The sequence below is a fragment of the Orbicella faveolata genome, unplaced genomic scaffold (assembly GCF_042242905.1).
Source record: "Orbicella faveolata isolate gen_17 unplaced genomic scaffold, um_ofav_v1 contig_15, whole genome shotgun sequence".
In the NCBI taxonomy this organism is placed as follows: Eukaryota; Metazoa; Cnidaria; class Anthozoa; order Scleractinia; family Merulinidae; genus Orbicella; species Orbicella faveolata.
In genome coordinates, this window is record NW_028301542.1 from 11,697,786 (window position 1) to 11,725,507 (window position 27,722).

The 27,722-nt window shown below is 38.2% G+C and overlaps 1 long non-coding RNA gene across 3 annotated transcripts; it reads left to right on the forward strand.

The window, feature by feature from the left end:
- Positions 1–1,721: 1,721 nt before the first annotated feature.
- Positions 1,722–27,375, forward strand: LOC149113547 (uncharacterized). 3 transcript variants are annotated; one of them, XR_016206832.1, is made up of 5 exons: positions 1,722–2,917; positions 11,923–12,017; positions 13,053–20,438; positions 20,705–20,778; positions 21,131–27,375. It is a non-coding gene; the product is annotated as an uncharacterized LOC149113547 (long non-coding RNA). The 3 variants fall into 3 exon arrangements; XR_016206830.1 differs by having other exon boundaries at positions 20,705–27,375; XR_016206831.1 differs by having other exon boundaries at positions 20,718–27,375.
- Positions 27,376–27,722: the final 347 nt, after the last annotated feature.

Here is a 27,722-nt window from a genome sequence, read left to right on the forward strand (position 1 = left end):
TGTAGTGAAGGCAAAATCTCACGTTTACAACTGTAATGAAAGAATAAAAGATGCGAATGCAACCATAACACTACTGGAAAAATGACCTGAAAAAAATTCAGGCTCTGAATGGGATTCGAACCCACGACCTTTGCGTTACCGGTGCAATGCCCTACCAACTGTGCTATCAAAGCCACATGAGAGCGGTTGTGTGTGGGTTCGGCCCTATATGTTCAGTGGACATAATACTCGGCTCAAGTATATGAATTCCATGGTAACAGATGTCCAAGATGTTAGGCATCTATTACCGGTAACGCAAAGGTCGTGGGTTCGAATCCCGTTAAGGCGTTCAGAGCCTGATTTTTTTCAGGGCATTTTCCCAGTAGTGTTATGGCTGCATTCGCATCTTTTATTGTTTCACAACTGTAACACTTCCTCACATTTGCCCAAATTGTTCTCTTTTCTTTTCCTTCAGTCCGCCATGTTGAATTCTCAGGCGGATTACCGCTGTGTTCTCATTCCCAGACTCCCGTTCCCAGCTCCCCGTTCCCCGTTCCCTGTTCCCTGTTCCCCGTTACTAGTTTTAGTAACACCCGCCAAAGCTCTTGTCCTTTGTTATTATGTCGTTTATGGAGATTAAGCTTCTTATAAAATTTTTGCTTAAAATTTTAATTTCAATGTAATTTTATTTTGTAGCTCTTAAAATATAAGTCCGGACCCTCAGTCAGAATTTCAGTCGTTGAGTCACATCAAAAACGCGGCAAATTTGAATTTTGCGCCAGCAAAACACGGTTGTTGAATACAGCAGTCTGTGTAAAGCTACACTCGAGGCAACACTCGGGAGAACTCGCTGAGCATTTTCCTCGAATAGATCATTACACAGTTGTCTGCTGAGTGACCTGGCCTTTGGATGGCAGAGAGGCTGGAGTTGACCTTGTTTTGATACAGACCTCACTGCTTTTGTTGTGTAAAACAAGTTGTTCTGATGCTAACTACAACCTTGGTCACAAGGGTTGGAAAAAATCATTCTATACACGTTTTGTCCCTCCCCACCCCTGTGCAATGTTGACAAAACACTTTCATCTGACACAAGTTTGCATTTTACCATTTTCCAACATTGGAAGGGGGAATGGGGGTGTTGACACTTATTCTGTAGGCATTACGATTATGATTTCATGCTTTTGGCATTTTCCAACACAATTTGTCCATGATTGTCTGAGTTTTCATATACTTTAAATGCCCATAACTTACACTGAAATTTACAAATTCGAACGAAATGCGGCACACGCACTAACTATCACTTGCTCAATAAAAATGACTGCCCATATCTGGTTATTACCTAATTCCCTAACTTGATTCGTTGATTTCGTTTTCCCTCAAAATTGAGATTTTTAGCTTTTCTACCTCATGTAACAAGCAATAAAATATATCTATGCTAAAAATATCTCTAGAAAGGCCCATTTTTCCTCTAAAACGATGTTCATAGGGAAAAAGTACTTTAAGATCTTTGAAAGGGTGTTGCTATGACCTACGTTCATTCCAGACACGCCTTTTAGGGCCAAAAGGCACGGTTTACATCGGTTTTTGAACGGTTTACAAATGAGTTACAAGAGGTTATGACGTAATTGTGATGTCACAGATATTGTAAGAAAAAAAATGTTTAAGGAAATAAAATCAGGACACAAAACTCTATCAGAATACACCTTTTGCTGTGCATATAACTTGTTTGTCACGAATTTCGAACGGTTTACAAATGGTAAACCCTTGGATATAAAAGAAATCTTCTTTTACCTTTTCTTTATAAAGCAGTTGTAAACCGTTGTAAACCGTGCAATTTATGTCACAGTCAGCGAGAGTCTTTGTAATATGATGTTATCTTGTGTGCTTAGTTGAATACCGTCATCAAAATGATTCACAGATCTTTACAATTGTAATCCGTTAAAAAACCGTCACGCAACATTGTAACGCGTCGGTAAAACAACGCAAATTTGTGCCGTTCATCGGTTTTCGAAGGAGGAACAAAGATCATCATGTACTCGTTGTGTTCTGGCGAGAATTGTGTTCAAAAAGACGCTGATTAATGTCAAAAGGCTAGCATATCTTATATGTCTCGTCAGAGCTGCTCCATAGAATTGACTGACGTCATTGTGACGTCACCTGTTGATCACGATCTCCATTTAACGCCTATTTCATGTTTTGCTTCAGGTTGTTACAGAAGCCAAATATCGCTATGATTGGTCAAACCAAAAAGGGTTACATAGTTCCCCCCCTCAAACAACCTTGGTCACAAGGGTTGGAAAAAAATCATCCTATATATACACGTTTTGCCCCTCCCCACCCCTGTGCAATGTTGACAAAACACTTTCATCTGACACAAGTTTGCATTTTACCATTTTCCAACATTGGAAGGGGGAATGGGGGTGTTGACACTTATTCTGTAGGCATTACGATTATGATTTCATGCTTTTGGCATTTTCCAACACAATTTGTCCATGATTGTCTAAGTTTTCATATACTTTAAATGTCCATAACTTACACTGAAATTTACAAATTCGAACGAAATGCGGCACACGCACTAACTATCACTTGCTCAATAAAAATGACTGCCCATATCTGGTTATTACCTAATTCCCTAACTTGATTCGTTGATTTCGTTTTCCCTCATTACGATTATAATTTCATGCTTTTGGCATTTTCCAACACACGCAATTTATCCATGATTGTAGGTACATTCACATGACAAAAGCAGTGAGGTCTATATCAAAACAAGGTCAACTCGAGCCTCGCTGCCATCCAAAGGCCAGGTCACTCAACAGACAACTGTGTAAATGGTCTATTCACTCCTTGTTTGTAAGCGAGTGTGGTCATTGAAATCTTTAGCCGTTCAAATCTTGTTACTACACTCTACTTCGTGGTTCTTCGTAGGTTACCTTGCAAGGTGAGTGAACAGTTTTTCGGCACAACTTCACGTGAAGCACTTTCACTTGAATTGAAGCTTATAAATTATTTAAGCTTACGCGCGTGTTGGAGTTCTGTGGCGTTTCGTTGATACAACGTAACAGGTTTTTTGCCTTGTAAATTGTTGCTTCATGACCAGCATTAATTTATTTCTTTGGCATTTTAGCCAGAATTTAACTTGTATGTTCGGCGTCTTGTGGCTGATGGTTTTTGCATCATTAATAATTTGCACTAAGCTTATTAGGATTTTGGTTATTAAGGGCCAGGGTCGCACTAGAGCTAATTCAAATTAGCTTTTTGAGTTATTTTTTTGTAAAAAAAATACCTCTTAGTCGACGCGTCGGGTATGTTACGGGTCAATGGGTGAGTGAGTGAGTGAGTGAGAGATGTATGTGTATCACACCAATCAGATTGGATCTACTATAAACAGCCAATCAAATTTCTTGTTGTGAAGGTAAATAGTATGTGAGGAGATTGATCCTGATACAGTTCAGAACGGCCATATTTATTCTTCTATAAAAGAGGAGGAATTATTCATGTATTGGGCTTATTTCGACATCTTCTGAGGTGAGGATTTTGTGGGCGGGTTTGATAAACATTTGCAATTGGATAATCAGTCAAAGAAACATAGTGTTTGGCATATAACTACAAGCATGCAATGAAGGGTGAGCTTTTCCCATTAGGTAAAGTTTTCAATTAAATGAGTCTTAGCTGCTCTGCTACTAGGTTTAAGATTTGAATGATAAAAACAATTGTATTTTAGGGGAGCGGAATGCACTACTGGGAATTTGATGAGGTTGCGACCAGGTTCAAATCGTTTGCATGTTGTATTGAAACCTAAATATTGCTGCAGAGTTCGTAGTAAGTGTTCCAGGTGTATAGTCAATGTCAACATCCATTGACAAGTTTCACTGTGAAAAGCGAAGAGACTGCAATTAATTTGGTCAACAGAACAAAAAGATAATATTCTCTGACGATTTTACATTTATAATGGTTCTTGTTTACCACTGGAATGAGAAGCTATGTTTGAAATGAAACTAAATCTTTTCTCTTCAATGTTATCAGGGTTTTTGCTTTTTCACATTAATAGCCAGCATGAATTGCAGTAGGAGAAAAAGGAAATTGTTTTCGTTCATGATAACTTTAGTGAGGTATATGAAGTCTTGGGCGTTTTATTGTATTAAACACAAGGACTTTGGTTTTTGAAAAATAAAGACTGACGTGTATGTTGCCGGTTTGTGATTTTTAGTCCGGTTTGGAGCGGAGTGTGACAGTTAGATACATACATTGGGTTGTTTTAGAGTGCATAATGTTCAGTGTAATGGTGGCTAGTTATGAACGAGATGAGTCTTGAGTTTTGAAGCAGTTCATGAGTTACTAGTATGCAAATGGCACAAGATAGTTTTATTTTTAGTTACAAAGGGTAACTTGATACTTTTGTTTTTCACAAGGAGTAAATTCAATTAGAGCTGACGAATCGTCACCACTTGTTCCCACAAGATGTTTGCTATTTTTAGTTACAAATGGTAACTTGACACTTTTGTTTTTCATATGGGAGTAAATTCAATTAGAACTTACAAGTTATCAGCTATTGTTCCCAGGATATTAAACAAAAAAAAAGCTTTCATTGAGTTATTTTTTTGTAAAAAAAAAAAAAAACCTCTTAGTCGGCGCATCGGGTATGTTATGGACAGGTCAATGGATGAGTGAGGGAGTGAGAGATGTATGTATGTCACACCAATCAGATTAGATCTACTGTAAACAGCCAATCAAATTTCTTGTTGTAAAGGTAAATGGTATGTGAGAAGATTTGATCCCGACACAGTTTAGAACGGCCATATTTATTCTTCTATAAAAGAGGAGCAAGTATTCATGTATTGGGCTTACTTCAACATTTTCTGTGGGTTAGGCTGAGGATTTTAGTTACGAACGAGATGAGCCTTGAGGTTTCAAACAGTTTGTGAGTTAGTAGTATGCAAATGCAATGAGATATTTTTATTTTTAGTTACAAAGGTAACTTGATACTTTTGTTTTTCACAAGGAGTAAATTCAATTAGATGTGACGAATCGTCGCTTCTAGTTCTTAGGACATGTTTTACAGGAAACGAGACTATTTAGATTAGAAACAGTTCTAACGTTTACAATAGTAAGTGCAACTGACGATTGTTTTGTTCTTGTTGCATGCAAATATAACGAGATATTTTTATTTTTTGGTTACAAAGGGTAATTTGACACTCTTGTTTTTCACATGGGAGTAAATTCAATTAGAGCTGACGAATCGTCACCACTCTTTCCCACGAGATGTTTGCTATCTTTAGTTACAAATGGCAACTTAACACTTTTGTTTTTTATATGGGAGTAAATTCAATTAGAGCTGACAAGTTATCGGCTATTGTTAACAGGATATTAAACAAAAGAAAGCTTTCATTTCTGGACGGTTTTTACGTCTCTGCAGTAGCAGTTTATTTTTGTTTGTCCGATATTTTTAAAGGTAAAAGTATCAAAACTGCTCAAATGTTCTTTGAAGACTGCCTGGCACCAAGTTAAAGTGCAATTTAATTAAATCAGACTTTTAATTGACAGAGAGGTTTTTTTTCTCTTTCTTTCTATTTTCGGTGAAGTAGTGTTGTTGTGTTGTGTAGTGTAAAAAGGGTAAACTTACGACTCGTATAAAATGTAAAAAGGTCTCTTAACTTGAGTATTTTTGAGCAAAAATTCCTCTTGGGGGTTGGAAGGGCTATGTGATCAGTTAGTGAGGGAGTTATGCATTTGCATGTGTCACACCAATTACAGTGTGGGTTTTATCAAAGAACGAATCAAAGAAAAAAATAAGATGGTCTCTACATTAATCTAGAGGCATGTCAGATTACTGTAGTTTGTTCAGTCAAACATTTTATGGCTGACTATTTAGCTATCTTACCATTACCGATGTAACATCGTATGTACATCATAAATTCCCAGTTTCTTTCTTGCTGTACATCGCAACCAAAAAAATTTTTCAAATTAACCGAATCTTTCTTGTAAACAGTTCCATGAATGCTCTATCTCCGAGACTTCACAAAAAAAAAATAACAGTTACTCTTGCACGTCTTGTGTGCCTATGTTTTCCAAATTTTGACAGTGTTTGTATCAAACCAACATGTTTGAACCAAAACGTTTAATACTGATTGAAATATATGTCACAAGATTGGTGATGGACAAAACAAGCATTAAGAATTATTCAAGCATTTTCGTGGCATTTTCCTGGAAAATTTTTTTTTTCCACAGAAAATAGAAATTAAAACTATTTTTTTCGAGAAAATGAAGAATTAACTTGAAATTGACAATAATCGACAGGAAGGAGCCTCAGAAGATTACAATGAAACATCAGTAATGTTGCAGTACAACAGCAAATAACTTTTCAGGGATAGTCTACTACTTAGCCTCACTGAATGGGGACAAAGCATCAACAGAACAACAGATCATTTAGACGATCATCTTTTGGTGTATTAAAACTATTATACATGTTGTTGTTAACTTGTTATACGACGTATATGTTTTTGTTAAGTGCCCAGAGCTGCTAATTGTGTTTAAACGTTAAAATTATTAAGATTTAAAAAAACCCTATGTATGAGCATTAACTGAGCATTTTAGCGACTTTTTGGGGGAGACCGAGCATTTTAGTGGGAAAAATGGAGCATAAAGGTGGAGTATTTTAGTGGGGAAATAAAAGTGTAATGTACAAAAGCCTATCCATGGATTACCCAAATGGACTACCCTAAATAAAATGGACTAATCCTAAAAATAATATAATACGCCAGCATAATATAATAATAATAATGCCAGTAACCAGTGTTTTTCTCAAATGCATTGTAAACATTCAGATTCAGGCTGTTTGCTTGCAAATTATTTTGGAACTAATAAATAAATAAATAAATAAATAAATAAATAAAATAAATCACTTTATTTAAGTGCGAAGCATTTAGCACTACTGTGTCAATGGTGGACACTGAAATAAGCAAACAAATATTGTAAATTAAACAGAAACTTGTGATGAATCCCAACTGGCGGGAGACTGACCAGTGGGCTATTTACAAAGTGTGGAGGAGTTGAATCTGGGACCACCAAACACAAATCCACTCAGTGGCAGGGAGCAGGATTTGAACCTGGGACCTCTGGATTACAAATCCAGCACCATGCCGCCTCCAATGAAGGGCTATTGACTGATGGAAAGGAACTGAATGTTCTGACTACCTTGCTAATTTGTCATTGTTCCTGGAAGGTTTACTATTCAGCCATTATTCTTGTCATCTCCTATCATCAGGGCTTGACACTAACGGTAGCCAACTAGCCACAGAGTAGTAGAAATTTAGTTTTGGCTAGTAGGTTTTCAATTTCCACCAGCCACTTTGGCTAGTCAACTAAATGAAATTGGCTGAACTAGTTTCTGTCTTTCTCAAAACTTACACTTTTCTCGGAAACAATGTCAGAATTTCAGTGTGGACATATCATGGTACTGGGCATGTGCTGTTTAGCACGTATGTCTACTTTTTGCTGTGTGGTACGTAAATGGGGAACTGAATACAGCTGTATGTTAATTTTGTTGAAAGAAATATTTGACAAACAAGACAGCACACATCAATGATTTTTTTTGTTACGAAATTTTGTTCATGCGTAAAATAGTGCGGAACTGCAAAAGGATAACATTTCATTTGACGTAACAATATATCGGTGATATGTCGTATACATACTTACAAACTGACCACTACAGAAATAATTGGATGAGAAAGATTTATTTTCTTGGACATTAAAATCAGCTGTTTTTAGCAGTCGAATTTTGCCAACGACAGTTTACAGTATTGTTCAGATAGTTGTTTTGTTTTTGAAACATTTCTATGGCGGCCGTCTATGAAGAAGTGTCAACTGTTTTTACAGTGACGTCTTGGGGGTCTCGATATTTTTCCAAGGAAGTCTCAGAGAAAAACAGAGTCCTGAAAGTCTTTTCTGGAACTGGCACTTTTTTGAAACTAGTTTAAGTACAGTATAATTACCAACATTATGTATTAAAGAGTGTGGCTTGCATTGTGCTTTCAAGTCTTGCTACTAATTCTGTTGTTATTGGACCCACCTGAAATTTTCACGACACGTTAACTTTGCTAATTTCGTGATTTAAAAAACAAATCGCGAAATTAAAGTGATGCGGATAAGTGTCAGGAACATAATACATTATGTTACTGTTGATATTCAGTCCCGCCATCGCATTTTTGTTACTTTTGGCATTAATGTACCTTTGATAAAGTCAGTTTACTAAATTCAAAGATCATGTTTAAGTAACATTGCCAAGGAAACAAATTTTGTGTTACTCAAAAATGCAAAAAATACAAATTTTTTGCAAAATCACGAATTTAATAAACATGTAATAAATGAAATAAACATGAAATAAACATGTCGCGCAAATTTCATGTAATAAGGTAGCCAATCTCAATGCTTGGCTAATAAAAAAATGTTTTTGGCCGGTAACATCTAAGTAGTCACTAGCCACTTGGCTAGTAAGTTGAAAAGTTAGTGTCAAGCCCTGTATCATGTCATCTTTCTAGCTTGTGCATGTGTAGTGGCTGACAGAAATTGCATGGAATAAAATTGAAAATCACTGTTTGACATTTACACTTAGTAATGTGCTACAGTGTATTCCCAAATCAAATATTAGACTGGGTTCCTCACTCATATTTCAATTGCTTTTCAAGTTATTATGTTTACACTTGTTTGATCCTGACACTGATTGGTACCTCTGATTGATAACAGCCATTGATAATTAAATGATGAAATTTGGTTTGAGTCTACGCTTTTTGCACCATTTTGCTTTCAGCAGTTGTTTATTTTAAGTATAATATTATTATTCAAAATGGTGGCTAGAGGCCTTACAAGATAAACATAAGCAGAAGTTACAGTATGTGTAATTTAAGTATTATGTCTAGCAGTGCAGAACATTAAATAGTTCTTATTTGGAATATTATTTTGAGGGTTAGTCTATTTTAGGGCAGTCCATTTGGGTGGTCTAGACTGGGGGCCAGTGTTTTGTCCATCACCCACAAGATCCATATTTCTCAATATGCGAGAGTTAAACTCTTCGCAGATTTTTCTCCATGCTTCATTTTCTTGACTCTCCATTCTCAAGCAACTCATCATTTTCGGTCCATAATTGGATGAGCAGTTTTTGCTTGGCTTGCGTTTGTGTTGATACTTGCATCACTTGCAATCGAAAAAGATTGTCTTGCTGAAGACATCTCTTCAAACTGCTGCCAGTAACCAGATCCAGGATAGGAGTCAAGAATTTGAACAAAGAAGCTTCTCATATTCCTCTTTTCCATTGAAACAACTGTAAAAAGTGTCAGATGGACCGGGTAAAAAAATGATTTTGTCCCGCCATCGATTGCGCCAAACTGGACTAGCTGACTGAAGTTATTTTCCCACCGTAATTTTATCCAGACATGTTTTAAAAATATGACAGTTTAATAGTTAAAAAAACACAAAATTGTTTGCTTTGATGAAGTTTGGAAGCCTTTGAGGCAGCACTTCAGCTTCTTTGAAGATTGGTGAAATTTTGGCAATCCGCAAAAACTTGGCAAGTCTTTGAAACTGGGGGTTGCACTTATTTTACGCTACTTGTTGACAGATCTATTACTTATACAAACAAAATTGGCTCCAGTGCGACCCGAGCCTAACTCAAGCATAGGCTTTCATCTTCTGCTTGTTTATGATCACTGGGCTACAAGATTTTAAAAGTAGTTGCTAGTGTGAACGTTAAAACCTCTGAAAGTTGTTACCGGTATTTCAGGACGGTGCCTACTTTTGTTAGTGCGCACACATTCTGTGCATTATGCAAGGCATGGTTTAAGCGCCACGCATGTGCTGGAGTTGGCATTGATGCAATCAGTTATGTTACCAAGTACACGACTAAAATGAAAGCAAAATTTTCCTACTGTAACCAAATCAAGTTTAATGAACCTCTACTGTAAACCAGGAATACCAGAATAGCAGCATATCGCTAACCACTGACTGTTAAATTAATGTCTTCCAGCTGAAAAACTAGCTGTTATCTGTCTAAAATTATACTGAAATCCAACTGTAAACATATACCTGTAGATGGCGTAGTGCACACGTAAAGCAAGTGCAAGATATGCAAAATGATGGTTTACTTACTGGGGAGGTGACAAGAAAAAATGTAACGGGCACCCTAAGAGTTTTCAAAAAAGGTCAATAACTTTAAAAAATATGTGGTTACCCCTACATTTTATGTTATGAAATGGAAGTGGCAAGCCTCTTCAACACATCAGTAGTTTCTGGTTTTGAGCAAAAGATATTTAGACTGTATTTTAGCAGAACCAGAGGAAGGCTGTTAGAGACGCTAAAAGCCCAGTTGCAATGATTTTCATATTAAAAACATACCAAAAGTGGTTTTTATGTTACCATTTACCATGCAGTTTTAAGATCTTTATAAATGTGTTTGCTTTTCTGTATGAAAAAGAGAAATCTGAGGAAATCTGTGAAGAAATATCCTTTCCTTCTTTTTTCAGAAAAATGCTGATGTCAGCATTTTTGTTGAGATTCAAAGCTAATTATCTCAACAACAAAAAATGCGTGGCTTCCCCAATTTTTTCTTTTTGGATTCCAATAGCCCTTGGAGAGATCTACTTTTTTCGCAAGGTCCTAACCTGGTGTAAAAACCTTTGTATTTAGTAGGCACTGTCGTTAACATGAAGTGAAAATATATAGCAGGTGTTAGCACGAGTCAACTGTAGCTACCACTCCCAAATCCCTGGGGAATAGTGGGAAATTCACAAGAGCATGATGTGTAATTTAATAAACTTCCCCCAGGCCCCAGGGACAAATTCAGAAGGTAAATACCCCTTGAGCTGTGTGAAATGTACATGTGAAAGCAAATAACAAGTTTTTGTGATTGGGACGCCAAAAGTGCACTGTTTAAAACATGACTCAAACAGTCCATAGCCTCTTTGTTTGCACAGGAGCCACTATTCTTTATATTTAAATGGGATACAATGTGCAGAGATGATGTAGGTGATGAAGAGTATATTTCTTTCAATGTCACTCCCAAAGGTGAACGCTAACCTTGTTTTTCGCTCCAGCTCAGCATTGGATCGAAGTTCACTCACTCAATTCTGAAATTTGACGACCAGAAGACAAGAAGGCCAAAATTTGTTATTAAACTCTTAAAATTAGAAAGCACTCTTTTATCAGCAAATTTATCTGCCACAATAGAAGGTTTTGATGACCTAACAGACTTAGTGTGCATTTTTTAAGTACACATGGAGCAGAAAGTTAGTCAAGCACCAATCAAAGATGCAAACCGCTTGGGGGTTTAGGGGCATGTGTCTCGGCTTGAGCTTGACAATAGCAGTGTAAGCATCACAATGAACAAGCTGAGATTTCATTGTTATGAACTGGACATTTGATTGGCTGGATTTGAAAATGTTGGAATCTATTGTTTCAGTTCTGCCATCTGATTGGTTTTCATTGTCTGTGTGACCCCAGTTTCAGTGAACGCACTGTAATACATAACATGCCATCCACTTTAGGCACTTGAGAGTTAAACAACTTTAAACACATGCAGTATTGGTTGTAGCATGAAATTAACCAACTGTTATGTAGCAAGAAAATTTCTTGAACTGTTGTAAATTGAACATTTTCCTTGAGAAAATTTAAATCGCTGCTTGTGCATTTAGACATGACCATCTAGTGCATTTAGATTCAAATATGATCCCTAAAAGTAGGTCCAGTAAAATCTTTCAAGGAGGGCCACTGGGCCTTTGAAAAGTAATTTCTAGGCGAAAGCTGCATTTTAAGAAATGCTTCTAGTCAACACTTGCAAGGTGTCTTTGGGTTCAGCCACAGATTGCACACTCTCTCTTTACTATGGAGTTGTCTTCAACAATTGTTCGCTACATTGACCAGTATTAATTTGCTTCACCACTCCTATTCACTAAGCAGTGAACAGCATGGAGAGCTACACACTTGTCCTACTCAAGATGTACACCAGGTCCAGGAAGAAAGGTGACTTGGAAGCTTATGCTAGCTTGAAACAGGTACATAACATGGTAAACTTTGGCTGTTATCTGTTGGTTAATTAAATCAAGTGGTTAGGAGGGTCAAACAGAATGTAGCAGCATAAAGCAAGTGTTATCATGAAAGTGCAGTCCTAAAACACTAACTGCACCAAAGGATAACAGTAAAGAGAATCTCTAATGATGCAAAAGAGTTTCTTTGGTTCCAACTCAAGTTTCTCAGCTATCATTGAGAGTGACTCTGCATTTGGCATTAATTATTCAAGTTTCAGTGTACTGAATTGTGTGTTGTTTTCTCTTTGGCACTGGTAGATCAGCTTGGTAATCTGATTCTTTCCTGGTTTTTCAAGGGACCAGAAGGTTAATGAGAAATCTTGGTAGTTCAGGTGAACCTGGAGTGGTGCAAGCCTCCTTGTAGATATTCGGTTGGCTCACAGGTGTTCTGTGTGATGTTTCCTAAAGATATGAGCGTCTCTGAGTTTTCCTACTATGATGAGAGTCTATGTGCACCCTTTCTACCATAGGATGACAGTCAATGAGATTCCTTGCCAAATGGCCGTGTACCTTATGTGGTTGATTGTCTGTCCCGGTGTTCACTTGAATTACCCAGATTTCTTGATGACCTTCTGGTCCCTTGCACAACCTGGAAAGAGCCAGATCACCCAGCAGAATGGCACATAACTCAGCACATGGAAATGTGAATACTTACAGCCAATTGTACAGTCATTCTCAAATGCCAGTTGAAAGATTTGAGTAAGAACCATTTCAAGTCATTAGAGATTTTCTTGGCTGTTATCCTTTGGTGTGGCTGGTTTCCCAAGGTTGTGTCTCATGCTGACACTTGCTTTCCTCCTGCTACTAGTGCACCCCTCTATGTAAATAAAATAATAATAATGCACAGTTTAGTTCAATTCAATTTGTTTTAAGCGCCACTGAGATATTCTTGTTCTGTTCAACTTATTGTAATACATCTTGAAAATAATTAAATTCAAAGCTGCTATATGTTACTAATGGACCTATTCATTTCTTTTTTTCTGACCACATACCTTTTTCAAGCGTCAACAAGCTTACTGTAGCAAGACATGATTTCTGGTAAGTAAAGAGGTATTGTATTTACTTTCTAATCATTTATACTTATTTTTCCGTATTCCTTCTAATTCACAATTCTTTCTTGTAATTCTTTCACTTTTCTCAAGGGAATTTTATTTTATTTTAACCCTTACTAATAACTTACATGCTGGGCTGTTCCCATGTCAGGATCTTTTAACTATTTACTTAGATGCTACGCTGTTCCCTCATCAGGATCTTTTACTTATTACTTAGATGCTGCGCCATTCCCCCTTAAAGAGCTTTCACTTATTACTTAGATACTGCACCGTTCCCCTGTCGGGAACTTTTACTTCTTACTTAGACGCTGCGCCGTTCCCCTGTCAGGAGCTTTTACTTGTTACTTAGATGCTGCACCGTCCCCGAATCGGGACATTTTACTTCTCACTTACACCTTGCGCTGTTCCACTGCAGGAGCTTTTCCTTATTACTTCGATGCTGTGCCATTCCCCTGTCAGGAGATTTTACTTTACTACTTAGCCGCTGCGCCGTTCCCCCACAGGAGCTTTTACTTTATTACTTAGCCGCTGTGCCGTTCTCCCATGGGAGCTTTTACTTATTACTTAGAACCTGGGCCATTCCCCCGTTGGGAGCTTTTACTTCTTACTTAGATGCTGCGCTGTTCCCCCATCAGGAGCTTTTACTTATTACTTAGATGCTGCGCAAATCCCCTGTTAGAAGCTTTTACTTATTACTTAGACATTGCACATTTTTCTGCTGGGAGCTTTTAATTATCAATCAGACACTGCGGTGTTCCCCCTTCGGGAGCTTTTAATTATTACTTAGGTGCTGCGCCGTTCCCTAGTTGGGAGCTTTTACTTATTATGTAGACACTGCGCCATTTTCCTGCGAGGGCTTTTACTTATTACTTAGATGCTGCGCCGTTCGCCCGTCGGGAGCTTTTACTTATTACTCAGTCGTTGCACTCTTCCCCCATTTGGAGCTTTTACTTATTACTAAGACGCTTTGCTGTTCCCCCGTTGGGAGCTTTTACTTATTACTTAGTCGCTGCGCTGTTCCCCTGTCGGGAGCTTTTACTTATTACTTAGAGACGGCGCTGTTCCCCCGTTGGGAGCTTTTACTTATTACTTAGACACTGCGCTGTTCCCCCGTCATGAGGTTTTACTTATTACTTAGACACTGCGCTGTTCCCCCGTTGGGAGCTTTTACTTATTACTTAGTTGCTGCACTGTTCCCCCGTTGGGAGCTTTTCCTTATTACATAGACGCAGCGCTGTTCCCCCTTCGGGAGCTTTTACTTATTACTTAGATGCTGGGCTGTTCCCCCATCAGGAGCTTTTACTTACTACCCAGTCGCTGCGCTGTTGCCCCGTTGGGAGCTTTTACTTATTACTTAGAGGCTGCGCTGTTCCCCTGTTGGGAGCTTTTACTTATTACTTAGACGCTGCGCTGTTCCCCCGTCGGGAGCTTTTACTTATTACTTAGCCACTGCGCTGCTCCCCCGTTGGGAGCTTTTACTTATTACTTAGATGCTGCGCCGTTCCCCTGTCAGGAGGTTTTACTTATTACTTAGATGCTGCGTCGTTCCCCCGTCAGAAGGTTTTACTTATTACTAAGATGCTGCGCTGTTCCCCGTTGGGAGCTTTTACTTATTACTTAGACACTGCGCTGCTCCCCCGTCAGAAGCTTTTACTTATTACTTAGACGCTGCGCTGTTCCCCCATTGGAAGCTTTTACTTATTACTTAGACGCTGCGCCGTTCCCCCGTTGGGAGCTTTTACTTATTACTGAGATGCTGCACATTTTTCCATTGGGAGCTTTTAATTATCAATCAGACGCTGCGGTGTTCCCCCTTCAGGAGCTTTTAATTATTACTTAGGTTCTGCTGCCGTTCCCCAGTTGGGAGCTTTTACTTATTATGTAGACACTGCCCCATTTTCCTGCGAGGGCTTTTACCTATTACTTAGACGCTGTGCCGTTCCCCCGTTGGGAGCTTTTACTTATTACTTAGACGCTGCGCCATTCCCCTGTCGGAAGGTTTTACTTATTACTAAGACACTGCGCTGTTCTCCCGTTGGGAGCTTTTACTTATTACGTAGACGTTGCGCTGTTCTCCCGTTGTGAGCTTTTACTTATTACTTAGACGCTGCGCCATTCCCCTGTCGGAAGGTTTTACTTATTACTAAGACACTGCGCTGTTCTCCCGTTGGGAGCTTTTACTTATTACTTAGACGCTGCGCCGTTCCCCTGTCAGGAGCTTTTACTTATTACTTAGTCGCTGCGCTGTTTCCCTGTTGGGAGCTTTTACTTATTACTTAGACGCTGCGCTGTTCCCCGTTGGGAGCTTTTACTTATTACTTAGACGCTGCGCTGTTCCCCCGTTGGGAGCTTTTAGTTATTAATTCATCACTGTGCTGTTCCCCCATTGGGAGCTTTTAGTTATTACTTACAATAGGCACTGCGCTGTTCCCCCGTTGGGAGCTTTTACTTATTACTTAGACACTGCGCTGTTCCCCTGTTGGGAGCTTTTACTTATTGCTTAGACGCTGCGTCGTTGCCCTGTCGGGAGCTTTTACTTATTAGGTAGTCGCTGCACTGTTCCCCCGTTGGGAGCTTTTACTTATTACTTAGAGGCTGCACTGTTCCCCCGTTGGGAGCTTTTACTTATTACTTAGACGCTGCGCTGTTCCCCCATCGGGAGCTTTTACTTATTACTTAGCCACTGCGCTGCTCCCTCGCTGGGAGCTTTTAATTCTTACTTAGATGCTGCGCTGTTCCCCCATCGGGAGCTTTTACTTATTACTTGGACACTGCGCCGCTCCCCCGCCAGGAGCTTTTACTTATTACTTAGACGCTGTGCCATTCCCCCATTAGAAGCTCTTAGTTATTACTTAGACACTGCACATTTTCCCGTTGGGAGCTTTTAATTATTAATCAGACACTGTGCCGTTCCCTCGTTGGGAGGTTTGATTTATTACTTAGACACTGCGCCACTCCCTCGTCAGGAGCTTTTACTTATTACTTAGACATTGCGCCATTCTCCTGTTAGAAGTTTTTACTTATTACTTAGGCACTGCGCCGTTACCCAGCGGGAGCTCTTACTTATTACTTAGACTTTACACCGATCCCCTGCGGGAACTTTCACTTCTTACTTAGACACTGCGCCATTTTCCTGTGAAAAGCTTTTACCTATTACTTAGGCGTGGTACCATTTCCCCTGCAGGAGCTTTTAGTTATTACTTACCTGCTGCACCATATCCCTATGGGAGCTTTTACTTATTAGTTAGACACTGCACTGTTCCGCTGTTGGATCTTTTACTTATTAGTTACACGCTGCGTCATTTCCCTGTGGGAGCTTTTACTTATTAGTTAGACGCTGTGCTGTTCCCCTGTGGGAGCTTTTAATTCTTGCTTAGACTCTGCTTGCATATTACTTACATGCTGCGCCACTTCCCTGCGAGAGCTTTTACTTATTAGTTAGACATTGTGCTGTTCCCCCTTCGGGAGATTACTTAGCTGCTGCACTGTTCCCCTGCGGGAGCTTTTAGTTATTACTTAGATGCTGCGCCATTTTTCTGCGGAAAGTTTTACTTATTACTTAGATGGTGCCTTGTTCCCCCATAGGAGCTTTTACTCATAACTTTAGATGCTGCGGTGTTCCCCCGTTGGGAGCTTTTAGTTATTACTTGCATGTATGCCGTTTCCCCGCAGAAACTTTTTTTATTACTTAGACGCTGCGCCATTTCCTGGTCGGGAGCTTTTACTGATTACTTTGACGCTGTACTGTTCCCCTGTTGGGGGATTCTACTTTATACGTAGCTGCTGCAACGTTCCCCTTCGGGAGCTTTTAGTTGTTACTTAGACGCTGTTTCATTTTTCCACGGAAAATTTTACTTATTACTTAGATGCTGCACTTTTCCCCCTTGGGAGCTTTTACTTATTACTTAGACGCTGCACCTCGCCCCTGTTGGGATCTTTTACTTATTACTTAGATGCTGCGCGGTTCCCCCATTGGAGATTTCAGTTATTACTTAGATGTTGTGCCATTTCCCCGCAGAACTTTTTTTTATTACTTAGACACTGTGCCTTTCCCCTGTTGGGAGCTTTTACTTATTACTCAGATGCTGCGCGGTTCCCCTGTGGGAGCTTTTCCTTATTATTTAGATGTGCCTTTCCCCCGTTGGGAGCTTTTACTTATTTCTTAGACAGTGCGCCATTTTTCTGTGGAAAATTTTACTTATTACTTAGATGCTGCCTTGTTCCCCCATAGGAGCTTTTACTTATAACTTAGACACTGCGCCGCTCCCCTGTTGGTAGCTTTTACTTATTATTTAGACGCTGCGCTGTTCCCCCATTGGGAGCTTTTAGTTGTTACTTATATGCTATGCCATTTCCCCGTAGAAACTTTTTTTATTACTTAGACATTGCGCCATTCCCCCGTCAGGAGACTTCGATGCTGCACCGTTTCCCTGTCAGGAGATTTTACTTTATTTCTTAGCTGCTGCACTGTTCCCCTGCAGAAGCTTTTAGTTTTTACTTAGATGCTGTTTCATTTTTCCGCAGAAAATTTTACTTATTACGTAGATGTTGCGCTGTTCCCCCGTGGGAGCTTTTACTTATTACTTAGATGCTGCACCTCACCCCCATTGGGATCTTTTACTTATTACTTAGATGCTGCGCGGTTCCCCCATTGGAGATTTTAGTTATCACTTAGATGCTGCACCATTTCCCCCCAGAAACTTTTTTTTATTACTTAGACACTGCACCTTTCCCCTGTTGGGAGCTTTTACTTATTACTTAGACGCTGCGCTATTGGAGACGGTGCGCTGTTCCCCCATTGGGAGCTTTTACTTATTACTTAGACGCTGCGCCGTTGCCCCGTCGGGAGCTTTTACTTATTACTTAGTCACTGTGCTGTTCCCCCGTTGGGAGCTTTTACTTATTACTTAGATGCTGCGCGGTTCCCCTGTGGGAGCTTTTACTTATTATTTAGATGCGCCTTTGACCCGTCGGGATCTTTTGCTTATTACTTAGATGCTGCGCTATTACCCCTTCCAGAGCTTTTACTTATTACTTAGATGCTGCTCCGCTCCCCCATTGGGAGGTTTTAGTTGTTACTTAGACACTGCACCATTTCCAGGCAGAAACTCTTTTTATTACTTAGACGCTGCGCCATTCTCCTGTCAGGAGCTTTTACTTATTACTTAGATGCTGCACCGTTCCCCCGTGGGAGCCTTTAGTTATTACTTAGACGCTGCGCCACTTCCCTATCCTAAGGTTTTACTTATTACTTAGACGCTGCGCTGTTCCCCCGTTGGGAGCTTTTACTTATTACTTCAACGCTGCACTGTTACCCTGTCGGGACATTTTACTTTATTACTTGGCCGCTGCGCCGTTCCCCCTGCGGGAACTTTTAGTTAATAGTTAGATGCTACTCCATTCCACTGTTGGGAGGTTTTACTTATTACTTAGACTCTGCGCTGTTGCCCCATCGGGAGATTTTACTTTTTATTTCCACACTGCACCGCTCTCCCATTGCGAGCTTTTACCTATTACTCAGAGGCTGCTCCATTCCCCCGTTGGGAGGTTTTACTTATTACTTAGACACTGCATCGGTCCCCTGTGGGAAGGAAGCTTTTACTTATTACTTAGATGCTGGGCTGTTCTATTGTCGGGAGCTTTTAGTTATACCCTCGTCAGGATCCTATTACTAGTTACTTACATGTTGCACTGTTCTTTTGTCTGGATATTGTTGGTAGTTACTCTGATGCTGCGGTGTTTTACTAGTTACATACATAACTTGGCTGTTCCTTTGTCGGGATCTTGTTTTCAGTGAGTTGCAGTCTCGCGCTTTTCATTTATCAGGATCTTTTTATTTGTTTAAGTTGTACCAAGATGTTTGTTTTGGAGGTGGCATAGTGGCAGGAGCTTTTTTGATCCTGGGATGGCCTGAGTTTCTTTTCTTACACTGGCAAGGGCTTCCCTGCTAGACCTCCAGGTTTTGTTCAATGTGGCAGAATCCTTGGGCTGTGGGACATTCTTTGAAGGCTATGTGTTACCAGACTCCTACTAACTCTGCAGGCTTCTTTGTCCACACCACACCTTGATGTGTTCAAGATGTTGAAGTTGCAATGGAGACAAAAATTGCAAATGTGTCGTTGAAAGATGATGGACGGGTAAACCACTTTTGTTGCAATGTGTACTATATATGTAGATTGGGAAAGCCTGCATACCAGCCAAGTTGCCATCACTTTATCTTGGTTTCTGTAGCATGAAACAACTAGGAGTATTTCTATATTTCTACTGCCCCCTGAATGGGATGGCAGTCTATTACGGGGTTACCTCCAGCATTAAGTTAGCCATTTACATTTACACAACTTGGTGCAGGGAGACACTGAAATTAAGTGTCTTGCCCAAGGACACAGCATAATGGATCGAATCCAGATTACTTGATTTGGAGACAAGCGAACTAACCACAAAGCCATTGTGCCTTGCGCAAGAAACAGTAAACAAGTAACAGTTTCTTCTCAGGAGTTGGATGATGATACCCTGGCAGTTGTTCGTCAACAGCTTGAGGAAAATGGATTGAATTTACCACACTCATTGGTAGGTAATGATTATTTTTATTACCAATATCAATACAACTGACAAGTATTTAAAACCAGGCAGTGACTCATGGTGCAAAGGAAGATAATATAGATGAGAAAAGAGTTCCTAATTCATTATTAACGCTGTGTTGTTAGGTTGTTTTCAGGACCAAGTTAACATTTATAAGGAACATTTATTAATTGTTCTCTCTTCGAGTATCAAGACATTTTCTACATCTGGATCATCTGTTTTAATGATGCCACTAACAGCAACAGAAGGGCAAGGGGAACTAGGTAAGGTGTATAGAATCTTTTTCAATATTCACCCTAAGTTGTTATTCAGATTCCCTGAAATATTAGCTTGTCAAGCTACTCTGAAATTCGAGCTTAAATAAAGTTTATGTATGTATGTATGTATGTCTGTCTGTCTGTCTATCTGTCTGTTAGAGTAGTTTTGAAGACAATGTCTCTATATTGTTGGTTAAGTGAAGATTACTTCTTCACTTAACCAACAACATCACAAATCACAAATTTATATAAAAAAAAATTAACGGTGACAACCTTTTTTTGTTGTGTTTATTTAGTAGAAGATTTGATTGTTATTGTTGAGATAGAATTTTTTAGGAGGGTAATTTATTTGATCACAGTCGTGGTCAGTTAAGTCATTTATGGTCTGTAAAATGTCAGTTTTTGTTGTCTTTGATTAAGGTGTACATCCAACTTGCAGTTGCGGGTGTGACTCTTCTGAGATATATAGGAATGACACAATGGATGAATTGATTTAACAGGTGAAGTACATAAAGAATATCTATATCCAGAAGTGTGATAGAACTATATAAGGTTAATAACAACTTTTTTGCATTATTGACCAAGCAATCTAGCAACCTACTAAATGTCTGACTGTAACTTTTAACAATTGTCAACATTTAATACAGCAGAATCACTTTCTGTTTGAATGTCAAACGTTAGGACAACAAAAGTTATCAAGTTTAAAGCTCCTTTGTTCTTGACATCAAGTAAATTAAGTCTAATAAAAACTGTTTTTTAACCCAAGTGGATTTTTTTAGAACTGTATGAAGCCAAAGATTTGCCAATTCTTGGATACCAAAGTAAATCGCTCTACCGTAGGTATGTTCTTAGAAATATTTTTTTAGTTCTAGTTCATTTATCAGTTTTGTGTATTTTTTTTTTCAAGTATATACTGTAACTTAACTGAACAACAAATGCTGTAAGAAAGGTTGTCAGATGGAGCAGTATGGCATCACAGATGACACACAATTGCATTGACATAGAGTTTCATTTTACAATATAAATCCTTTGAAAGAGCTCCTTAATTTGTTTCATTAGACACACACTACTTGAGGTCTCGTATTAGTTTTGTACCCCAACTGTTCATTTTTGCCCCAAGCATTAGCGCTTATAGAAATTGCTCAATTTGTTGTTTATAATCTTATATTGCCTTGCTATTGACATCTTACAGGATATAGCCGTGGCATGGCCAAAAAGGAGGCTAGCCATGACAAGCATTTGATGCAACATGTTTTCTGTAGTGTAAATGAAAAGGAATGGATAGACAAATCAAAGAATCCCCTGCATAGAGAGAGCATTTACTAATATAGGGTTGAGGATAGGGAACTGGGCCAGGCTTCAAAAAGGGATATTATACTAATTTTACTCATGGTATATTATTACTGATTATTCTTAGGGTATCCTCTTAATAAAATTGTGATCACAAGTAGCTACTTCACTTGTAGTATATTATTACTGATTATACTGAGGGTACCCTGGTCAATAATATTGTAAGTACATGCTATGTTACTCAAGGTATATTGTTACTGACTATACTGATGGTATATTATTACTGAGTTTACTGTCACGTTTAATAATATTCTGATGACGTGCTACTTTACTCGAGAAACATTTTTAGGGACTATACTGCTGGTATATTATTACCGATTATGTTGAGGGTATCCTGTTTAATGATATCAATGGTGATCACATGCTACTTTACTCATGATATATTCTTACTGAATATACTCATGGTATATTATTACTGATGATACTCATGGTATAACATTGATTCTAAAGGTATCCTGTTTAATAATATTGCGATCACGTGCTACTTTACTAATGGTATCTTATTACTGATTATACTGATGGTATATTACTGATTATACTGAGGGTATCCTGTTGAATAATATTGTTATCATGTGCTACATTACTCATGGTATATTATTACTGATTATACTGGGGTTTTCCTGTTTAATAATGTTGTGATCATGTGCTACTTTACTCAAGGTATATTATTACTGATTATACAGAGGTTGTCCTGTTTAATAATGTTGTCATCATGGGCTACCGGTACTTTACTCATGGTTTATTATTACTGATTATACTCGTGTTATATTATTAGTGATTAGTATAATTTTCAGAGGTGAATATCAAGGACTACAAAATAATGGACTAAAACATAAAAACACAGATGCAATTGTCAGTGTGCATACACGTATGCAGCCGTAGTTTTAATAATAAGCGTACATGTACATTGATAATCAATCAATTTACGTATTGAGTTTGGCAGTAAAACAAACGAACGAAACAATACTAAAATTAAATTCATCTGGTACCTTTGTTTTGTCATTGTTGACTTCATTCACAGTTGTCATCATCACTTAAAAATGAGTAGCTTTAGTATGAAGAAAAGTAAATTTCGGTCAATTGAGCTGACCTGCTGGCGATCGACGCAACCACTGTGTTTATGATTCTTAAAAGCCTTGAATACGAGTTCTTGAAAAGATTTTTGGTCCGAGGGCAGCAGCAGTCATTTTGAAAATTCATTTGGTGTCTTTTGAATATATGAAAAGTTCATTCAGCAACTGTCCACCATGTTTGCTTGCCGAGATGGCAAAGATGGTGAGCTTAGTAACCAAGCACTAGCAGGGTGAATATAGCATAATATAATAAGCTTTTCGACCAATCAGAATCTCCAATTCTTATATTCACTTCTTGACTTGGTCAACTTCTCAACCTCGACTTCGTCTCAGTGAATATTCACCAATGTTCACTTCACCTTTGGCAAATAATATTATTATTAGTTATACTGAGTTACACTGTGATCACGAGCTACTTTACTCATGGTATGTAATATTACTGACTATTATGATGGCATATTGTTACTGATTGTACTGAGGGTATCCTGTTTAATAATATTGTAATCATGTGCTACTTTACTAATGGTATATTATTACTGATTATAATGATGGTATATTATTACTGATTATACTAAAGGTACATTATTACTGGTTATACCGAGGGTGTCCTGTTTAATAGTATAGTAATCACGTGCTACTTTACTAATGGTATCCTATTACTGAATATACTCATGGTATATTACTGATTATACTTGGGTATCCTGTTTAATAGTATTGTGATCATCACAATACTACATTGCTCATGGTATTATTATTACTGATTATACTGCAGGTATATTATTACTAATTATTCTGAGCGTATTCTCTTTAATAATATTGTAATCGTGTGCTACTTTACTCATTGGATATTTTTACTGACTACACTGATAGTATATTATTACCGATTATTCTGCGGGTATAGTATTACTAGTTATCCCGAGCTTATTCTGTTTAACAGTAATGTGATCATGTGCTGCTTTACTAATAGTATCCTATTACTAATTATTCTCATGGTATATCACTGATTATACTGAGGGTATCCTAGCTAATAATATGGTGATAAATATGTCCTAGTTTACTCATGGTAAATTATTCCTGATTATACTGAGGGAATCCTGTTTAATAAGATTGTGATCACGTGCTACTTCACTTATGGTATATTGTTACTGATTGTACTAATGGTATATTATTACTGATTATACTGAGGGAATCTTGTTTAATAAGATTGTGTTCACGTGCTACTTCACTTATGGTATATTTTTACTGATTGTACTAATGGTATATTATTACTGATTATACTGAGGGAATCCTGTTTAATAAGATTGTGATGACGTGCTACTTCACTTATGGTATATTGTTACTGATTGTACTAATGGTATATTATTACTGATTATACTGAGGGAATCTTGTTTAATAAGATTGTGATCACGTGCTACTTCACTTATGGTATATTGTTACTGATTGTACTAATGGTATATTATTACTGATTATACTGATGGAATCCTGTTTAATAAGATTGTGATCACGTGCAACTTTACTCATTGTATATTGTTACTGATTGTACTGATGATGTATTTTACTGATTATGCTGAGGGAATCCTTTTTAATAAGATTGTGATCATGTGGTACTTCACTTATGGTATATTGTTACTGATTGTACTAATGGTATATTATTACTGGTTATGCTGAGGGAATCCTTTTTAATAAGATTGTGATCATGTGCTACTTCACGTATGGTATATTGTTACTGATTATACTGATGGTATATTATTACTGATTATACTGAGGGAATCCTGTTTAATAAGATTGTGCTCACGTGCTACTTCACTTATGGTATATTGTAACTGACTGTACTTACGGTATATTATTACTGATTATGCCGAGGGAATCCTGTTTAATAAGATTGTGATCACTTGCTACTTCACTTATGGTATATTGTTACTGATTGTACTAATGGTATATTATTACTGATTCTACTGAGGGAATCCTGTTTAACGGTATTTTTGATCACCTGCTACTTTACCCATTTTATATTTCTACTGATTGTACTGATGGTATATTATTATTGATTATACTGAGGGAATCCTGTTTAATAAGATTTTGATCACATGCCACTTCACCTATGGTATATTGTTACTGATTGTAGTAATGGTATATTATTACTGATTATACTGAGGGAATCCTGTTTAATCATATTTTTGATCACCTGCTCCTTTACCCATTGTATATTTCTACTGATTGTACTGATGGTATATTATTACTGATTATACTGAGGGAATCCTGTTTAATAAGATTGTGATCACGTGCTACTTCACTTACGGTATATTGTTACTGACTGTACTAATGGTATATTATTACTGATTCTACTGAGGGAATCCAGTTTAATAATATTTTTGATCACCTGCTACTTTACCCATTGTATATTTCTGCTGATTGTACTGATGGTATATTATTACTGATTATACTGAGGGAATCCTGTTTAATAAGATTCTGATCACGTGCTACTTTAGTCATGGTATATTATTATTATTAATATTATTATTATTATTATTACAATAATAATTGTTTGGTAATGTGTGTTCACTGTTTTATGAAAGTATGTTGTTACTGATTTTAGTAAAAGAATCAAGAATAATTTTAGTTTATCAATGAGTGCTATATTTGATTGAGAAAAGGAAATTAAATTATTGTTGTACACAAAGAATGCATTCTTTTGCAGACTACATGTAATTCTCTCTGGAATAGAAATTCCAAAGTAGTGGTTATGATCGTAATTTAAAGTAAAGGCAGTAATAATTATTTAATTGTAGGTAATGATATTTTTTTAAATTGAAAAAACAGAAAATGGAAAAATTATATGAAGAAGGGTTAATATTATATTCTTTTTCTCTTACATCTTTCACCCCATGTGGAGCATAGGTCTCTTAGGGCCTCTCTGCACCCTTTCTGTCTTGTTCTTTCTCGCTGTAGTTTGTGCCATTTCTGGCTGTTCCTGTTTCCTCTTTTTCACTTCCCCACCCCCCCCCCCCCCCGGGCACCATCTTAGACCATTCTTAGTGGTGCTGATATTTGGCTTGTCTCTTTTCTTTGTTCTGTTGTTCTCTCGGCCAATCCGGTTTAGCTTTCTGAGAGGTGTGTGGCGACTGTTTGAAATAGCATCTGGTTAATGGTATTGGGCATATTCTGTGGAGCAGGACTGGTGCGGTGGTTAGAGTGACTATCTCGCGACAATGTGGCCTGGGTTCAAATCCTAGACCCAGCATCGTAGCTGGTCGAGTTTGTGGTTGGTTGTCACTTTATTTTGAGGTTTTTCTCCGGGATCTCCGGTTTCCTCTCTCTGCAAGAACCAACACTCCAAATTCTAATGTCATAATGATGCTCAAATTATTTACAATGGTCAAGAGTCCGAGAGAACTCTTCCACGTTTCGTGATTGAATAATTACAGTTGTACATTTACATTTTACATGGGTTTTGAGGCCTATTCAGAAGCATTTATTCACTGATTGGTCGGTATCTTGTTAAAAGTGTCTTAAGCTGTTTACCAGGAGTAAATAAAGATTGAATGATTAACTGGTACGATTACTGCTTGCAACATTCGCCCAGGGTACCTTGTCCAGTCCAAAAATCGGAAGGACTGCAGTCGTAGACTGGACATTGTCACTGCTTTGACAACTATGCACTGAGGCTGAATATCTCCTTCAGAAAACAGACGCACATGAAAATTTTTCCTCACCAATGTGGCGGTGCTTTGTCGTAGCGGTGAGGCTCGTTTGCAGTTGATGCATTCGCTAAATCTGCCACAAATAATTCAGTGCTTTGAAATACATTTAAGAGAGAGTAAAGTCAGGAAGTGTTTTCATGATTTGCTCTAGGGATTATCTCACTCGATTTTGGTTTAAAAATGTTTAAAGGAAGACAATTTTATACAAGTTACTTCCCTTTACCAGTGGTTGATGCCTGTGATGTTTCCCAAATTATTTCAATATTGCCAAATTCCAGACACATTTCTCGCATTCCTCCACTTGGAATGTGGATCAGTGACTTTAAGAATGGCAGTTAACCCTACAAGTTCTATTAAGCCTCCCTTCTCTTTGGAGGGAGATATTTAGTAACACCCTCCTCTTTTCTAACGCCCCTCCCCCGCCTCCCGCCTCGCCCAATTATCTTAAAACTGAACTTGCAGATGTTATCTTATCGTTTACTCCAAAGACATTCCATTTGCTACGTGTTTCAGTGTTTTCACATGGCGTCACGACAGCTAACTTTGGACTGGGTCACGTCGAAGAAAATTGACCAATCGCGATCTGTTTTGTGAACATGTGTTATCAGTTTTAATAAACAGTTTGTTTGTCACTGAAGGCTGGTGTGTTTTATTTCCTTGTGGAACCCCGAAGGTGATCATTTTACATTTTATGAGGACTTCTCGGTGAATGGTAAAGGAAGAGGACGAGTACGAGGGGACTCGCGTGAGGCGTCATTTGTCCTCGCGAGTATTTCCCGGCCGAGTCACCTAAGCGTGCGCCCTAGATATGGTTATGCTAAATTTCTGAGGTAATAATAAATGACATAATGGTAATGGTTTATTAACAAATCCAAATACAAGTTGGCTCTTCTATGCTAACATAGAAGGCGAACAGCCAGAAATACAACTCTCTCTCACGAAAAAAGACATAAGACAAAAAATGTGGCAGATTGTGTAGCACTCGTGTTAACTCGTATGTTTTAAAATGTTCGTTTTTGAGGTATGTAGTACCTTACACCTTTTAGACTTTCGCACTCAATTCATAAGCGTATCCACTGGAGAAGTGCTGCAAGTGACATCAAAAATGCCTTCGAATAAGCTGCAGCCATGAAGAGCAACGTGGCGTTTATTGGTAAAACTTGTGCTCTAATGTGGCGCTTATTCTAGGAGGCCTCGTACTGAGATCAATTTTCTAAATAGAGTTTTGGCTGGAGTTTTGGTTTTTTCCTAAGAGAGTCTTAGTTGTTCTCCCCTCGAATATGCACCGTATGTTAAAAAAAAAAAAAAAAGAATTATTAGTGCGGCAGCGCTTTCATGGCTCTAGCCAGTGCTAAACCGTCTGAAAAGTGTGACTGTTTTAAAGGTCCGGTAATACGGGCAACATTTTCCTTCAACTTGTCTCGCAACATAGTTGCATTGCAAGTTGAAACACATTGTTGCGCGTATTACCACGTTTGTGACCAACTTGTCTCGCAGCAAAATACAGTGTTGCAAGTCTGTAGAATTCTACAGGTACAATTGCCTAATCGTGTGTAAATAAAGATGGCGCCTTCTTTAATATAATTTAGCATTTCCGCGAAGTTCCACTTCGACTTCTGGTCGTCATTTTCTTCTTAATTTTCCGTGCCAGCGAAGTTCT